General features: G+C 42.3%; 1 protein-coding gene across 1 annotated transcript in view; it reads right to left on the minus strand.

Moving 5' to 3' along the window:
• Positions 1 to 16,912, minus strand: part of mrpl13 (mitochondrial ribosomal protein L13) — a 237,122-nt gene extending 220,210 nt beyond the window's left edge. Inside the window, exon 1 of the mRNA XM_067449727.1 lies at positions 16,909 to 16,912. The gene's annotated coding sequence lies outside the window, so the exon portion shown is untranslated. The remainder of the gene's footprint in view (positions 1 to 16,908) is intronic.
• Between the last annotated feature and the right edge of the window lie 1,569 nt (positions 16,913 to 18,481).

The raw sequence follows: 18,481 nt of genomic DNA on the forward strand, positions 1-18,481 counted from the left end.
ATTATGCATCTAATGTAATATAGTCAGATCACAGTCAAACTCTCCTATGGTAAATAAAAATCTATAAAAAAAAATGACAGTGCCTTGGGTGCTTCTTGCCTTTTTTACATCAGTTCATACAATAGAATATGTAAATGTAGCATTCATAACTATAACTATTCATAAATAGTTTATTTTCTATAATAATTCTAATTTTTGTATAATAATAACAAAATATATGACAAATATTCAAACGCATATTTAAACTCCATTGCAGAGTCGTTTAAAGACTCTTTAAAAATGGCCCTACCTTATCGTTAGTTCTGACTGGTGCATTGACAGTTGGGAGATGTATTCTCTCTACTTCCTGTAAAGTGATGTATCAGTGTTCCTTTTTCCCCTGCCGTTCACAGTGTCATTCAAACAGAACATGTTTGCTTCCTTCGGATTGGAATCTCACTGCTGGGTACTATTTTACCCAAATACTCTGTGTTCTGTGTATTTTGAATGATTAATCATCATGGGCTTATTGGAAAAAAACGTGCCTTTACCTATTTGTCCAAATGTCTTATAGGCCTACACACACTTCAGTGGAAGTAAAACAACAGCTCTGATTCCTTTTCACTCAAATTCTGATTAAAGGGGAAGAATTGCACAATACTGTCGTATGATCTCGAAACACTTCTACCATAGTGTGTGATTTGTAAAACTGCTTGGTGCTCACCTTGTACAGCATTATACCATGCTCAGGTACAAGCTATGACACTTAAAAAATACTTGTGATACTTGGTGCCGTGACCCGGATGGGAGTAGAGTTTAGCGGGGTCAGTTTAACGGACATAGGCCAGTAAGATCTGTGCAGGCATACCTCACTCCCCTGGCCTCAAGAGGCACCTAAGCGACTGATGTTAGCGGCTGTGGTCTTTAGCACCCTTGTTAGCATGCCCGCCTCCACACCGGAGACCGGAGTTTTGCCTTTTAGGGAGGTGAGTGTAACTGACAAAGGACAGTAAGACAGTTAGTGTGGCCAACTCCCACGACAAAGAACCTGGTTAGAATCCCACTCAGAACAGGTCAAGTAGGACCAATTACACTAACACCAAAAGTTAGGTTTAGCGTTTAGTGTAGGTAGAATGCTATGTGGGCATTAACCTTTAACCTGTGCTGTCCTTTGCAGGTCAGGTAGAGTATCACAAAGAAGATCTACTGTGGTTGCGTCCATTGTCAATGGAGTTCAATCAGAAAGGATAGAATGATTGACTGTCCATGAGACATGGCAGATGGAAAAACAAAGCATGACCTGGAATTCAGAAGGCTGTAGGCAACAAGGCAGCTCACTATGGTTGTAACAGAGCCAGTGTGCTGTGAGAACCTCATAAAGTCATAGAAATTAATTAATAAAAGAACCACACCTTTAATATTAAAAGAAAATATGAAAAAAAAACAGCTATAGATACAGACTCCACGTTGAAAAGGATAGACCGTGAAACAGGATTTTATAATATATGACATTTTAAGACTTCTAACGTTGCCAACTGGAATGAAACAAGCTTTAAGACTGCCACATGCTTGCATCACAACTCTCGATCTTGGCCTCAGATTTAGCATGTCACAACTACTTATTTGAACTAACAAAATGCAGTGATTATACAGAAAAATTATATTTTAAGGTTTTGAGTTTTTACCATTCACGGCCAATCTAACCTTTGTGTGAGTTGATTTCAAGAACTCAAATAAGGAAACTTTGTGGGTGATCTTGTTGTTTCAGCCTAAAAACAAACTGCTGCCTCTCACCCCCATCTTTTCAAACAAGCATGAAACCTTCATGCCTTTTGGCCTCGACTGCCTGGTGGGTGAAAAATACTCACAGACCCTTATGCCATTTGGCTACAGAGGTCATGATACGCTCACTCTCGCCTGCTCACTGCCTGTAACTGCCAGAGCTCAAACAGGCAGAGATTTTGCAAATGCATTACGTCACTCTATGCTACACAGAGGCAAACTGGCTGTTTAACTCCTTCTGGCAGCTCTGTGCAGGGGAACTGCACGTGTTGCTTCCATCTTTGGCACGTTCCATTTTATGGGCTGCTGTGAGACCTTCAGTGACAACTTAATGGTGCCATCCAAGTAAATCGCAGGTGTATCCACAAGCCAATTGGCCGACATCCCAAAGAAACACCAGTGAGCAAATGGCAGAACCTTGTAATAAAATAGCAAACACCAGTAGTTGCAATAAGATTTGTCTAGACAGCAGTCATTTACACTCTGATTCTCAGTGCATGAAAGCGAATGTATAAAATAACCAGTTTGTCTGATAATGTGTTCATTTAGTCTCTCTAAAATTCAGGTTCTAAACATGTGCCAAACATTTTGCTCCAATAACACAAACCGTTCTGCAGTACATTTCAGATATAAATGGATAAAGACATGGCAGGAGTTATATTCGTTAAGTCTCTGACTGGACAGTCTCTTTGTGTATCAAGTTGACACAATTAGGTCAAATAACCAAAAGGCAAATGATAATGGCCTATAAAAAATGGTCTTTTGCTCCTTGGCAGTTTTTGTTAGGGATTTTCAACTCATGATGAGCCAGAGCCATAAAATAATAAAGGGAATGCAGTGATATTTGAATTTGTCTGTATAGAATTTCACAGAGCGATGCACATGCACTATGCTGCTCTGATAAGTAACAGTATATTTTATTTTTATATTTATAATTAAGAAAATCAGGAAAATAATTTCACCATATTTTTGATATTAAATGTTTTATAAATCAGGCAAATGTTATATGAACGAACCCTTCTGCAAAGTGTACACTTTAGGAGATAATACAAATAATAATAATAATAATAAATATATTTTTTTTTTCATGTTGTGGCAAAGTTTATAAAAGCTACTTTAAAACAGTTTGGCCATTTTGTTTTAAGTGCATGTGTGTTTATATGGTCAATACATAAATCCTTTATATGGGCATGAGTGAAGTTGCTATATTAAAAATAATTCATCACTGTTGGGGGTAATGCATTTCAAGTAGCATGAGTTATGTAATCAGATTGCTTTTTTTCAAGTAACAAGTAAAGTAATCCATTATTTTTACATTTTATTCATGTCACTTTTGATGTACCTTTATATATATGTCAACAACATTTGTTATTTAAAAAGTTAATCTTTATTTAATCACGCACACACACACACACACACACACACACACACACACACACACACACACACACACACACACACACACACACACACACACACACACACACACACACACACACACACACACACACACACACACACACACACACACACACACACACACACACACACACGTTGTTTTCATCCTGTCACGTTCCTTTGTCTTAGTTTCCTGCCACTTTTTTTTATACCAGGTTACCCTAATTTGAGACTTTGAGAAGTTTTGATTAAAGTTAATTGTTAATTATTTAATGTTTATTATTTTCTCCTGAGTCTTCATCCTGTTACTGGTACCAAATGTTACAGTAATGCAATTAGTTTTTAGGGAGTTACACAATATTGTAAAGCATAACTTTACTCAACATTGGACTTCATTAAAAAATATTTTTCAACAATAGAGTAACAGAAAGTGGATTAGCCTCACCTGAGTCTACAGAGCTCTACTGCAGGTGCTTAAAGGGTTAATTCACCCAAAAATGAAAATTCTGTAATTCATTTCTCACCATCATGTCGTTCCAAACCCGTAAGACCTTTGTTCATCTTCGGAACACAAATTAAGATGTTTTTGATCAAATCCGAGAGCTCTCTGTATGGAGCCCTCAATAGACAGCAATTTAATTAACACTTTCAAGGCCCAAAAATATAGTAAAGAGATTGTTGCTCTCCTTAACAACCTCTCTTTAACAATCCCAGAAATGTATTAAGAGAGATAGTACATGTGACTCCAGTGGTTCAACCTTAATTTTATGAAGTGATGAGAATACTTTTTTGTGTGCAAAAACAAACAAAAATAACGACTTTATTCAACAAATTTGTTCTAGCCATGTCAGTCTCCAACACAGTTTCCGTTAATACGTAAATACAGAACACGCATGCGTCGTGTTGCTTACGTGAACAGTATCAGCTGCCTTAGCTCAAAAGCGCTGCACATAAACGGACTGACACAGGCTAGAATGAAATTGTTAAATAATGTCATTATTTTTGTTTGTTTTGGGACCAAAGTATGCTTGTCAATTCATAAAATTAAGGTTGAACCACTGGAGTCTCATGGACTATTTTAACAATGTTTTTATTACTTTTATGGGCCTTGGAAGTGTTAATTAAATTCCTTACAGGTTTTTAACGACAGGTCTTACAGGGTTGGAACGACATGAGAGTGAGGAATTAATGACAGAATTTTGAGTCAGAATTTTTTGAGTGAACTATCCCTTTTTCACAAGTTCGTTTACCCATATACACTTTAGCTGATAAGGTTTAAACATATTTGGCTTGCTGTCCACGGTGGAGGGGCTCGAGGGCGCTGCTTCAACTCGAGCTTAGATTTACCCCCCAAAAAAGCAAAAAAGATTTAGGACAGCAAGCTGGTAATATGCGAGTGGAATTGATGGCAGTGTTTGCTCTGGAGTTTCAGTTTGATTACGGAAGGCGGCCCCCAAAAGAGTAAAAATTAAGTTACGAGAGGTGATGAGAAGCTGAGGATGTGTGGTATTGTATGAAGCATCTCGCTGCTGCGTTTATCGACCTGGGTCGTGGGCGAGCACTGCTGCGGCAGTGACGCTCCTAGTTGCTCCTGCGGGAGCAGCGTTTGGACTGGAGGGGAAAAAGGGGGTGGAGGTTGGGTACGTCCTGCCTTAGCATTCGTGACATGGGACCCCCCGGGCTGGAATAACAGGGGGCCCTTGATGTCATGAGTGAGGAAGGAGGTCCTTGTCCTTGAAGAAGCGGGCCAAAACTGCTCCCAAGCGATAACCACGCCACCCGCCACAGAAAGAGAGACCCTGCGATGGGGAATTTGACGCAGTGCTTCCCTCCCCCTGAGGCGAGGGCCCACACCGCGTGAGAACATGATGGCCCACAACTACCCAAGGACGAATATTGAGTTCCTCCAGTCCACTGTTCGGATGGGAGAGCCTTCACTGCGATCTGAATGGGAGAGCCCTCAAGATAGAGAAAACTGAAGGATCACACTGCAATTCAGAAAGGGAGTGCTCCCGCTGCACCCGAACGAAAGAGACTCACACTGCAATTCGAACGGGAGGGCCCTCACTGCAATTCGAATTGGGAGCCCATGGTAAACATAAGACATGAAAGCTCCTGTTTAAGCGAACGGGAGGGCCCACACTGCGATTCGAACGGGAGAGCCTGCGTTGCATCTGGTTGGGGGGGCCCACACTGCAATTCAAAAGGGAGAGCCCACGCCATGCGTGGTGGCAAACCCGATTGAACGGGAGGGACCTCACTGCAACCAGATGTATGAAAGCCCTGCGGGGCTTGGCAAGCAGCGAGATTTATGAGGTTGTGAGAGTTTGGTGGGCTTGTCTAATGTGGAAGAGGTTTGATCTTACATAGGATTCGAAAGTGTGGGACGTCCAACGACCTAGCATTTTAATCTGGGTTTCCGATAGGCCTTTTTGTGCAGCTGTGGTAGCTGCTCCTATGCGAAACGAGTGGGAGGAAAAGTTTTTAATAGAAATTCCTGATCTGGCGAGGACGGTTTTTAGTTTTCTCTGGAACCAATGTCTGGATGCTGGGTAGTTGTTCTCGTCGAGGAATAAAGGTGCGAGCGGAGAATTGGTTTGTGAATGCCTTTGAGATAGGAATGCAGCAAGGGACTGATAGGGCTGGATGGGTGTTGGTAGATTGAAAATGAAGACTGGATGACCTCGTTTTAGTTGGTCGGTTTTACTCTGTTTGATGTTGAATCGAATTGTGTCATGGTTTAAAATTTTGAGATCTGAGACGGTTGCATGATTAGCTGGATTGAAAGTGGAATTGGTTGTAAATTCTGAAACACGGAGAAAGCCAAAAAAGGCTAAAATGAACATGGCGTCCAGGGTTCGGGTTATGTTCGGAGGGAAAACCCCGGAGCGGATGTTAGTCAGGCATTTGCCTAGGAGGTCGATGGTAAGAGGTTGCCTGGTGTCGGATTTGGTTGGGTGAGTTTTTTGTAGGCCTTTAATGAGAAGAGATGTCTGGGGATTTGAGATGGCAGGGCACTCGTGACCATGGATTTTGAAAAAGAAATGTATGTCGCTGAGGTAGACTTTAATAGATCCTGGCTGAATGGACTTGGAACTGTTCATGTGGGAAATGAAAGAAGTTATAGAAAGGAGGGAAAAATCTGGGAACGCTAAATTGTAAACTGTATGGAAGTTTTTAAAGGAATTCCAGGCTGTCCAGTAGGATCGAAGTGTTCTTGGAGAAACAGCTTGTAATATTAATTCCAAGGAAAGGGTGTGCAGATGACTGAGGGGGTGGTCTATGGGAATATGAGTTCTGAATAGGGAGGAACTGGTGTCGGGTTGTAGTCTGATTCTGGAACCAATGTTCTGAATTTCTGGAAGAGAAAGCGAGAAAGAGCGTCAGCGATTTGGTTTTTATGCCCTGGGATATATTCAGCTTTCACAATAAATTGGTTACAGGCAGATATCCAAATGAGGCGTCGCAGTAGGGGCATGATTTTTGGGGCATTAGAACGGCCTTTGTTTATGCAGTGAACTGCTGCTTGGTTGTCGCAAAAAAAGGAAATGGTTTTTGATGACCAGTTCGAGCCCCATAAATGGGCTGCTACGATTATGGGATATAGCTCGAACAATGCGATGGATTGGTCGGAATGGGGGGAAAGGGTTAGCTCAGGAGGCCAGGTTGAGGTGAACCAGTGGCCTTCGTAGTAACCTCCAAAACCTATGGATGGGGCGGCGTCTGTGAAAAGATTGAGGTCGCTGGCTTGGGACAAAAAATTGTCGTAGAAGAATGTGAGCCCGTTCCATTGCTTTAGGAATGTTGTCCAAAGTTTGAGATCTGAACGACAAGGGGGATTTAGTTCGACTAGGTCTTCGAGACCTTGGGCTGCAGTAGCGAGGGTCAAAAGATGTGAAATGAAAGGCCTGCCTTGGGGAATTATACGCATGGCGTAGTTGAAATGCCCTAAAAGAGAGAGCAAGTCTCGTTTGGTGCAGTGGGAGGCTTCTAGCAAGTTTAGAGAAATGGCTATTATTCTGTCTATCTTCTCCTTGGGAAGAGAAGCTTGAAATTTAATGGAATCGAGATTGATTCCCAGGAATTCCAGAGATGTAGAAGGGCCCAAGGTTTTCTCCCGGGAGAGGGGGACTCCTAACTGTGAGAAGACTTTTTGGACAATGGTTAGATGTTCTGCTGGGGGAAACTGGCTGGGGGAGATTATGAGAAAATCGTCGAGAAGATGAATGAGGAAAGGAACGGCGTAGTTGTTTTGTAGGATCCAGCAGAGAGCTTCAGATAGGGTATCGAATATTTTTGGGCTGCTTTTGCAGCCGAAAGTCAAACGGACTGCAAAGAAAAATTGTAGTGAGAATTCTTCTAGGGGGATTAAGCTGTTGATACTTGGTTGATTTTTTCCATGCGGGGCAGAAAGGTCAATTATGATGCGTTTTTTGCCTGAGAATTTTCTGGTGGCTATCCCTATAGGATTTATGCAGAAAAGTTCGAAGGGGGGGCAATTGAAAGGACCAATCATGAAGCCGGAATCCACTTCTTTTTTGATAAGGGCCTCTACTGTGTCTGGTTCAGCTGAGGCTGACTGGAGATTGTTGCAGATTAAACTAGAGTTTGGTAGGCTTTCCAAACCTGGATCAAAACTTTCTTTCAAGCCTGAAATGAGGTAGTGTGTAAAGTTTTTGTCTGGATGGTTTTTTAATTCGTTTGCGAGAGAAGAAATGATGATAGGGGAAGAGAGATACTTTTTTAGGTTTTTTATTTCTATTTGCTGATGAACGTCGTACAGGACATGCAGAATGAGCATGAGCTCCACCACAAAAACTGCAAATGTGGAGAAAACGACAACATTGTCTAACACAGCCAAAGTTGTTGAAGTTGTTGCAAACTTGTTTCCCTGAGTTGAAACTGATGGTGTTTTCGTTTCTTGAACGGGGAACGTAGGATGTAGACTTGGGCGCTTGTGGTTCCAGAGGAGTTGGGGGATCTGTTGTTATTTGAGGACAAGAAGAAGTTGGATGAGAGCTTGACCTGCAAATGGCACAGGAAATGCTTCGCACGCCTAGAAAAACTTTATTGTAAAGTTCCAGGTCGAGAGCACCCCAATATGGGCATTGGTTCCAATGGGTGATACGAGCAGCACATTTAGCAGAAAAAAGTTTGTGGTAGGTGTAAAAATGACTACCACCGAAAGAAAGGCTGAGCTCCGCTATGATTGAAAGATAGTCGTTGAGCTCTTTGCGTCTTGTGGGAAAGACGGCACTTATGATGTCTGTTAGTCTGCTGAAAGCTATGCAGAATTCTGAAAAAGTGAGTACTCGCTTGGTAGTTGGGGTGGAATCTTTTCAGTGTATGGTTAGGGGACCGCATTCAAAAGAATGATGGGATTCGTTGGTAGGGACGGGAGAGAAGGAAGATCTATATCTCCACCTGCGAGAATTTGGGAGCGAAGTTGTGACGACACTGGTGGAGGTTCCTGGGCTACTGCATGGGGAGGAGGTGGTTGGAGTTCTGCTGACGAGAGGGTATGGGAAGGCCAGCGAGCTGGGGCTGTAGACATGGAGGGCTGAGCTTGGGGTATCCTTGCAAGTGTTTCTTGACTGGTATGGTTTGCTGCTGGAAAAGAGTGGGAGACAGAAGGAAAAGAAAGAAGTGGGAAAGACTGCGGAGGCATCCTCGCGCTGTCCCCACCACCTGAAGAGAAAGCAAAGTGTAGGGGGGGGCGGAATATTCAGCGGAGGCAACCTCACGCTGGATTCTGCCCCTTGGTAAGAATTGAGATGGAAATTAGCAGCTGAAGGAAAAGACAATAATTGAGAAGGGGTTTCTGTCTCAAATCTGGAAGCTCTTAAGCCTGTGAAGGAAACCTGAGGGTTGTTTGGAGCGTGGTCCGCTGCGGAACTATTTTCAGCAGCCGCTGTTGCTGGCCGGAACGAGACGGGAGCGGACGCAAAAGTGTGAACGGTCGCTATGGCGGCGGACCCGGAAGTATGAGCGGTCGCTATGGGGATAGCGTGCTGCGTTTTGTAGAGATTTCCCTGCTGCGGCGGGGGAAAACAAATGTCTGCGGTGCATCAAGTTTTTCTCTTGGGTTTTTTTGGAGGAAGTTCAGGAGGACTGGGAGTGTTATTTGCACTTGCCAATAGCTAGAAAAGTTGGATCTTTGTTGATCTGCGTGGAAAGTGGACACCTGCATTAGCGAGTGCTTGACGGAGACTGTTTACCGTCCATTTCGAAATGGGAGGAAATGATGGAACCTCTATGCCAGTAGGCAGAGATGAAGACTGGGGAGGCTGAGAAGGAGAGATGGAAGAAGCTGCGACTCTTGATGGAGGAGGAGAGAGTGGTCTTCTTGTACGTGGTTTGTACGAACGCTTGAGATGACGTCCTGGTCGCTCAAGCTGTGGATCGCTATCCTGGGTGGAAATGCCTGGTTGAGGTTGAGGAGGAGAGGTAGGCGTCTCTGGGATGCTGAGAAGTTCGTCGTCGTCTGACGGAAAAAGTTGTATTTCCGGATGATCGGACATGGTTTGTCCGGATGAAGCAAAGCGACTGATGCCTGAAAGAGGTAGGAGGCTGCTTATATGCTTTGCGGTTGATTGAAAGATTAGATGGGTTCACGCCTCTCGAACTTGCGTCCGAAATTATGTTGTGAACTTCACAAAGATATATAAAGCAAGCTGTCATCTCTGTGATACTGATAACACACTCCCCCCTCATGTTCTATTAAGCACATTGAGAGGTCTTGCATACATACAATGCCCTAATGACCCTATATCTCAAAGACTGAAGATATTACATGAGAGCAAAGGCTTCACAAAGATATAAGCTCCATAATGCACAGCATTACAACACCTATTTATATGAATGATAGTGAAAGTTAAGGCTACAGCAATATTCATTGATGAAGTCATAGTGATGCCCATCATTTAAAAGTTTAAAAAACAGTGAAGATTCAGTAGATCATAATTGCTATTTGCTATTGTTTCTTTGTTCTGAGATCTATTTGGATTACAGTTGATATCGTTTTGATGTATATTAGTCATTTCCAGTCCTCTAATTTGATTGGCAAAGCATTGTTTATTTCCCCCAGATTGCTGATATTTTGTATTGGAATGTCTCCAGTTTTTATCAGTCTATCCATTATCCATGAATAATTATTTTATACACAACAATTCGGGTTTTTGGCGATTTGATACATCTCTTTCCAGTTTTCTGAGTTGTATTTGTTGGAGCAAATCTGGTTTCCTGCTGGAATATTCTGTCCATAAGAAACTGAACTTCCCATTGCACAGTTTGCCACTCCATTAGCAGTCAGCTGGACTGCGGAACTCATGAGGACCGGGATGAACTTAATCAGCTTGGCATGCATCTCAACCGCTGTGTGCGAGTGAAAAATAGGCAGTCAGTGGAAATGAGGCAGCTTGTGTTTTTGCTTCACTTTTTATCAGGCCATTTGCAACAATCTTTCGATTCGGTGGAGTAGCTGTACTTGTTGCGTTTTATTGTTTTATTAGATATGTTTTCTATAACCTGTAATATATTCAGGCTATGCACTCCATTTCCATAATGCTCCATGGAAATATATGGAGTATATCAGTATGTTATTATAAGTACAATGACTCAGCAATAAATATTGCACCTGACATTACAATACCAATGCATGACAGCATATGCCCTCTAAAGACCACACTCACACCATAATTATGTATCTTTAATGTCCTATGGTGAATTCCAGCAGGAGTATACTTTATATATTTTAACCATGCAAAACACTACATTGGGAGTATGGGCCAAATATCACCCTAGCAGCCTTGGGCTCTAGAAAATATTTGTGTTTTGTCTTCATCCTACAATTATCTATGAATGGTATCAAGAACGCATTTGGCAACATCATTTGTTCAGAAAAAACTGCAACATGACGACAAACAAAGGACAGTCATTAAGTAAGCTATAATGTTTTTGAGCCACATGGCCTGGGAACGCTGTTGAAGTGCTCTACAAATGGATTGATATTTCATCTATATCATGATTTTCTGCATCTTTGATAAATTAATTAGATGTTGTTGATAAAATTGAGAAAATGTGAACAATCCCATATGATAGCACTGTACCACAATCAGAAAAAAATGGCTGTGGATTTTCACTAGAGCATCTGGATTTTTTTTTTTTTTTAGACAGTGGCATTAATTAGTATTACATGCACAATTCTGAATTCATGATACAATCACATGCATGCATAAAGAAAACCATAATTTCTTATTTTCAGACAAAAATGAACATATCAGCCAAGTCAAGAAGTTGTTATAAATGACAACAGTGAGACATTTCCGAATTATTTTTTGTATGGTTTTTGGAACAATGTTGAGGAGCCAATGACAATGATTGATTGTGTGTGTGTGTGTGTGTGTGTGTGTGTGTGTGTGTGTGTGTGTGTGTGTGTGTGTGTGTGTGTGTGTGTGTGTGTGTGTGTGTGTGTGTGTGTGTGTGTGTCAAGCCTGCAGTCTCCCTCTCATTTACTGAAGCTTTCGCGCCTCGATCGCCCTCCGGTGACCGGTCCCAGTATAGCCGCCCCTCTGTGATTTCTAATGGACGCGAGGCAAACTAAATAATAAAATTACACTTCAAAAAATTTCCCCCAAAGTTAGTTTATGTCACTGAAGGCAGTTATCATTACGGTGATTTCATTTCAGGTGTTCGTTTTAAAAATAAGTTTAGTTTGAGTTAGTTATTTGATGCTATAAAAACGGGGGGTGTGACGTCATGATTGACAGCTGAGACTGACGGCTACTGTGAGTGAAGTTGTCACTGAGGCACTAACGGACTTTTTTCGAAATTTTTGGGAGCAGATTAGAGCTTTAGCTTTAATTTCTACATTTCCATAACTGTTTATTTCACACCAACATAATTAATTGTTCTGCATCTGCGAGAGTGTGGGCGGGCTTTTGATATCCCGACTGTACTTCCTGCTCTACTTCCTGCGCTCTACTCTGGCTCTACTGCGCAACTCCGGTCCCGAAATCGCTTCTGCGCAGACTCGGTCCCAAGATGTCCGCGCCGTGCAAGGCTGCCTGAAAGCTTCAAATATGGCAAGCGGAAACGGATGATGTCGAGTCGTCCATATTTTTTTACGGTCTATGGTGTGTGTGTGTGTGTGTGTGTGTGTGTGTGTGTGTGTGTGTGTGTGTGTGTGTGTGTGTGTGTGTGTGTGTGTGTGTGTGTAGGCATGTTTTTGTGACATATGAGGACACAAATGTGTATAATGACATGGGTATTACATAGATACAACTAGGAGAGGGTGAAATATGAGGACATTGGCCAGGTCCCCATTTTTCAAAATGCTTTCTTTTAGAAAGTAAAAATGCAGAATGTTTCCTGTGAGGTTTAGGTTTAGGGTCAGTGTAAGGGGATAGAAAATACGGTTTGTACAGTATAAAAACCATTACGCCTATGGTGTGTCCCCATATGTCACAAAAACAAACGTGTGTGTGTGTGTGTGTGTGTGTGTTGGGAGTAAGTTGTACTGTCTCTCCATATCTCCCATAATTCCCTCTATGATGACAATATGCGTTGAGGTGAAAGGGTTAAGTATCAGCATGTCCAAGGATGATGTCAAAGAAAATGAAGGAACCTCCTGTTTATTTATACTGACAGATCCCTGGGATCCTCAGGCAGTCTTGCCCTTCAGCCACAGCTGAACCCTCCTCCTAACAGCTGTTCCAATCTGTGTTTCCTGCTCTCTTATCTCGAGTCAAATGTTCAGCTCACCCGCAAACAAGCTGCTATCAGCGTCCCACTAGGGGAAATGATGTCATCATTAGGCTTTCTTTTTAGAGTTATGGATGCTCTAAATATTCATTTTTGCAGGTATATGGACATTCATGACAATGACATTGAACTGTGTTTTTCTTTAATTTGGAGATGATTTTTCCTTTATTTCTAGCATAAGGAAGTGATGAAGCAATGATCACTGGGGTTTTATCTCACCCCTCAGGCCTTTGGCCAGTTTTTTATAAAATACCCTAATGGGCTGGGCCCAACTCTAGAGGTTTTCTATTAAGATGATTTTAAATTGTGAAGTTCTGTTCACATAGCCATGGCAAGAAGCCATTAAGAAAGAGAATGTAAAAGCATGTTTCTCCCAGACAACGAGGCATGTCATATATTACACTCTGTAAACAAAGTGAAGTGCTTCCATCATCAGTAAGAAATAAATAAGTATGTTTTAACATGGGTCAGTGGGGATAATTGATCTTAAGGTCACATCCGATAACATAAGGATGCATGGCCATAGAGAGCCACATCGCTTATACCTGTGCTGACATCCATGTTTTATATGTTTAGATCTTAACCCTCTTTCCTTGTTACACTAATGTACTTTTAGTCATTATGATTGAACACAAAGATCGCCGACAGCCCCAGATTATTGTTGTTCAACATTCACTGCATTATAAAACATCATACTCTTACTTGATCTGCACAAACGGAGTATCATTAGAAAGATTTAAAACTCCAGCTTCGATATTTGACCACTGTTTATGATAAAACTATGTTCCGGAGGCAAGATTTCCTAATTTATTTCAGGAGTGCAAAATTAAATATTTTGAATAGAATAACATGACACATTCATATTTGATCATGTCTGCTCTGGTTTATTTTTGTTCACATAGCTACACTGAACAGCATTCATTAGGGGTTTTAGTCCCAAAGTGCTAATATTGATATATTTTCACATTTGATTCATTATTTATTAAGTTCATAACCAAACCTGTCTTTTCCGATGATACACTTCCAGGTCAGTTCTGTATACAAGAAACCCAGAAAAAACTTTTTGAAGCATGAAAGCTAATAAACACACTATTAAGATAGTATGTGATTTGTATGTGATTTTCATGCAAGTTGGTTTCAGAGCAATAAAGGATTACATGAGAAATGCTAAGCAGGTGCAGCAATTCTCATAAAATAAATGCAATATGAATAATAACACAACCTAGATGGTTTAAAAAGATGGTTTAAGTGAGTTTTGAGTAGCTAGATGCAGTTTATTTCATGATGTATTTTGTCAAAAGAAGTCACATAAAAACTACTTCTTATAACAGGTCAATATTAGGTAAATTATGTGAAAGTGATGTGAATGGGAAAGCCATAATGCCAGAATAAAGGCTAATAAAAGAATAAAAAGAAGGAAAAAAAAAGTTCATTTTCATACCTGGCAGAAGTGTAAAATAATTGTTTATTAAGAACAATAGAAACATGAATGGGGCAATTTGCTACACCATACATAGACAATAGAGTGCAAGGGGTGTTTACAGGGTAATACAATATTTTATTAGCTTTTTTAGCCTCCTCTTAAAACACACATGCGATGGTCTTAGAAAATGTAAAATCATAAAATGAATAGTTTTCGAGATTACTATTACAGGACAGACACACGGAAAGCAGATGATGTTAATAAGACTGTTTATTAAATGCCAGTGATTGGAGTGAATCAGGTGAACTGTGAAGTAGCAAAATGCCAGGGTAATGCAGATAACCAGATAGATAATACTCAATGTCTTTGCAGGAGAAACAGGAGAGCGGAATGCTGGAGCCAAGGAGAGGAAGGAGACAGGAGATGAGGACGAGGGAACACACTGAATAGCTGATTGGCAGGTAGGTAGATCGGGAGAGTCCTTGAGGTGAGTATACAGAGCGTAATACTAATGAGACCGGACAGTGACTGAGAATGAGCGTGTGGGTTAAGTGCAAGCAGTGTTTAGGTGATGATAATCTGCAGGTATGGGTGATCAGTACTCTGGTGAAGCGGTGCGTGGCAGTTGGGAAAGGGTGGAGCCTTGTGTGCTTGTGACAATAACATCCTCCGATTTGAAAGAAAGCATGAGCGGACTCTTGGCTTCAATGTGGGGAAATTGGGTTATATGTAGCTGTATTCCAAATCTTATCTTACTAATGAATGGTTTGTGATTTAGAAAACGAGACATACGTGTTTATGCACTGGAATAAAATGGTGGTTTACTTTTAAACAATTTTCACATTTAAATGTTGCTAGTAAATTTCACAGATAATTATTAATGCTATTCTGCATGCTCTCTTCACATGCCCACTTCTGCCTGCCACACCATCTGTCGCCCTTCCAGCACCTGATGCAAGTGAATTCTATCTGCCTCACTTTTGCGGAGCATCAGAGAAGAATCTATGTACTGTGGGGGATCCTATCAACAGGATCTCTGTATCCGTACGATACAAGAAAAAATGCTGGGCTGTGACCATATCAACATTACTCCCCCATACTGACACTCCACATAGGCAGTTTATAAACCGAGGAGATCATGTTCATGGTGCTGGAAGGCTCCACCGCGGACATCATCCAGGGACACCCCTAGTAGAGGCTGACATTTTTTCAGGAATCCCGCGGTTCACGGGAATCACGCAGGAGTCCCGTGGGATGGGAAATAAAATCACTATTAATCACGTGATTGGGACGGGAGAGAAAAAAAATCAGTTAGGGTGGGTGGGACTGAGAATCATAATAACACTATGATACCAAATTACACAAATATGCTGTTTATATAAATTACATGAAAGCCACGCTGCAACGACTAACGTCGGAAAATGATACTTCAGTTGGGCTCACCAGCATTTCTGAGCAGTCTAAAGTAACCAAGAAGACAGCACATGCCAGCTGCAAGACATTTACGGTGTGTGCCTGCCTGTGTTTGTGTGTTGATGTTTTACATGGAATTTAATGTGTGCATTGTTTAAGCTGGCTTTCAGTAAAAAAAAACAAAACAAAAAAAAACTACATTTTGGATTTTTATTCAACTAAGTGGCCCTGCTATGATCTGAACTGACAGATTCCGGTTAAATAAACACAACACGGGAGTGGGAGGTAACTGGAGTCATTCTTCTGCGATTGGGACGGGATGGGATTTCCCCCAAGTTTTTTTTTTTTGTGGGAATAGGATGGGAGAGTTTTGAAAATCCACTCCTGTGTAACCCTCTAACCCCTGGCTCACACAACACCAGCCTGAAATTCACTGGAGCATGTGTGAGGTCTACAAGTGGATGATCAAAGCTTTCACCACTGTCTATTTCCCATCCATATTCCCCTGTGACTCCCCGGACTTCTTCTCCGGACTCCGAAGTTCTGCCTCTCCTCTCCTCTCCTCTCTTCTCCACGTCCATCGAAAGTTCAGAAATTAGCCACCATGTGGAAATTCCTCTGGAATACCAAGCGTTCCAGATGTGTTCAGCAAGCAGTTGACAATGCAGCTACAACCTCACCAGTCATGTGACTGTGCTATCGACCTGCTGCCTGGGGCTGCTTTACCCAAGGGTAGAGTCTACCCATTGTCCATCAGGGAAAAAAAGGCCATGGAGGAGTACATACAAGAGGCACTCAAGCAACATTGTATTCAACCATTGAAAACCCCTGCAGCTTTAATCCTCTTTTTCATAATTAAGAGGTTTGAGAGGTTTGAGGCCATGTATACTCCCTGATGGTGAAGTTCAGCTATCTCCTTCCTCTGGTCCTGACAGCTCTGGAACAGCAGTGAGGAGCTGGATCTTATCCAAGCTGGACCGGTGGAGCGAGTACAACCTCATTCGTATTCACCGGGGGGGATGAGTGGAAGACCGCTTTCATCTTACTGTATGGGCACTACAAATACTGAGGCATATCATATATCCTGTCCAACTCTCCTTCTGTGTTCCAGAATTAAATGAATGAGGTGTTCTGGGAGTTCCTCCAATGCTTTGTAGTAGTCTATATATAGATGACATTCTCATCTTCTCCTGAAACCTGGCCAAACATCGCCAACACGTCTCCTAGGTCCTCGAGATGCTCTGCCAACACCACCTGTACCTCAAGCTGGAGAAGTGCAAGTTCCATATCCCCTCTATGCAGTTCCTGGGCAGAGCAGAACTATGACATTGGGAATAGGGATGGCCATCAAGCTTGCATTGGAGGAGTGGTGACACTGGCTTGAGTGGGCCAAACACAATTCCAAAGTGACCACTGATCATCAGAACCTAGAATACCTTTGTGACGCAAATGATTGAACCGTCGCCAAGCCCGCTGGCCCCTCTTCTTCACTTGAGTCAAATTCAGCTTCATATCGGGCCGGAACCAAGAACTACAAGGCAGACGTCTTATCCTGTTTGTATCAACCTGATCCTAAGAATAAGAAGAGATCCTGAAACTGTCCTCTCTCCTGCCATGATTGTTAGCCCTAACCAATGGTCCATTAACCAACGCATCACCCAAGATAACCCCTCTGAACCTGCTCTGCATGAGGTCCTGAGAGGCTTCTCTATGGCCCACCGTCAGCCCCTTATGGGCTTGGCTCACATATCTACGGGCTCTGGACAACCAGGCAGTTCAAGTTCCCTCTCGCTCTTGCAGCAACACTACTGGTGGCCCTCCATGTCTCACGATGTCTCCTGCTACCTCAGAGGCTGCTCAGTTTGTGCCATTTGCTAACACTTCTAGGAGGCCCCCTTGAGGTAAACTGGTCACTTTACCTGTCCCTCGCCGACCGTGGATGCACCTGGGCACAGACTTCATGGCCGTCTTACCACCATCCAATAACTTCACCAGCATAGTGGTAATTGTGGACCGTTTTTCCAAGGCATGTAAACTCGTCCCCCTCAAAGGCCTGCCCACAGCGCTCAAAGCTGCCGAAACAGGAATCACATTTTGGAATTCCAGAAGACATCGTGTCTGACCGTGGACCACAGTTCATCTCCCGGGTATGGCAAGTCTTCTTTAAGCTCCTCGGAGTGTTGGTCAGCCTATTGTCTGGATACCACCCTCAGACCAATGGCCAAACTGAGAGGTCATATTGCCACTGGAACCAGGATAGCTGGAGCCAGTACCTCCCCTGTACTGAGAATTCACAAAAATTCTCTCTGGCAGACCACCACTGGACTCACTCCTTTCCAGTCCACCAACGCACACGCATCATCACCAGATCTCCACACTCCGCCAACTTGTTCACAATATCCTGAATACTGACCACCTGCCACCTGCACCTCATCACAGACACTATATATACTCACACTCCCTTCACTTCAGTGTCTGGTCTCATCCTGCGTACCCTGACTCCTTAACTGCTACTCACCTGAGAATCCTCCATCTACTTCCCTTCCAAGTCTTCCTCATCTCCTGTTCCTCGTGTTCTAAGTTTTCTACAGTCAAGAACCTCTATTTTCTTCAGCTAAGTGTCAATAAGTGCTTGTTTCTATACTCACCTGAATATTCACTGCAACCTGTGTTTGTGTTTGTGTTAATAAAAAAAAACAATTGAGTTCACCTCATCCTCTTCTC

The sequence above is a fragment of the Pseudorasbora parva genome, chromosome 7 (assembly GCF_024679245.1).
Source record: "Pseudorasbora parva isolate DD20220531a chromosome 7, ASM2467924v1, whole genome shotgun sequence".
NCBI lineage: Eukaryota > Metazoa > Chordata > Actinopteri > Cypriniformes > Gobionidae > Pseudorasbora > Pseudorasbora parva.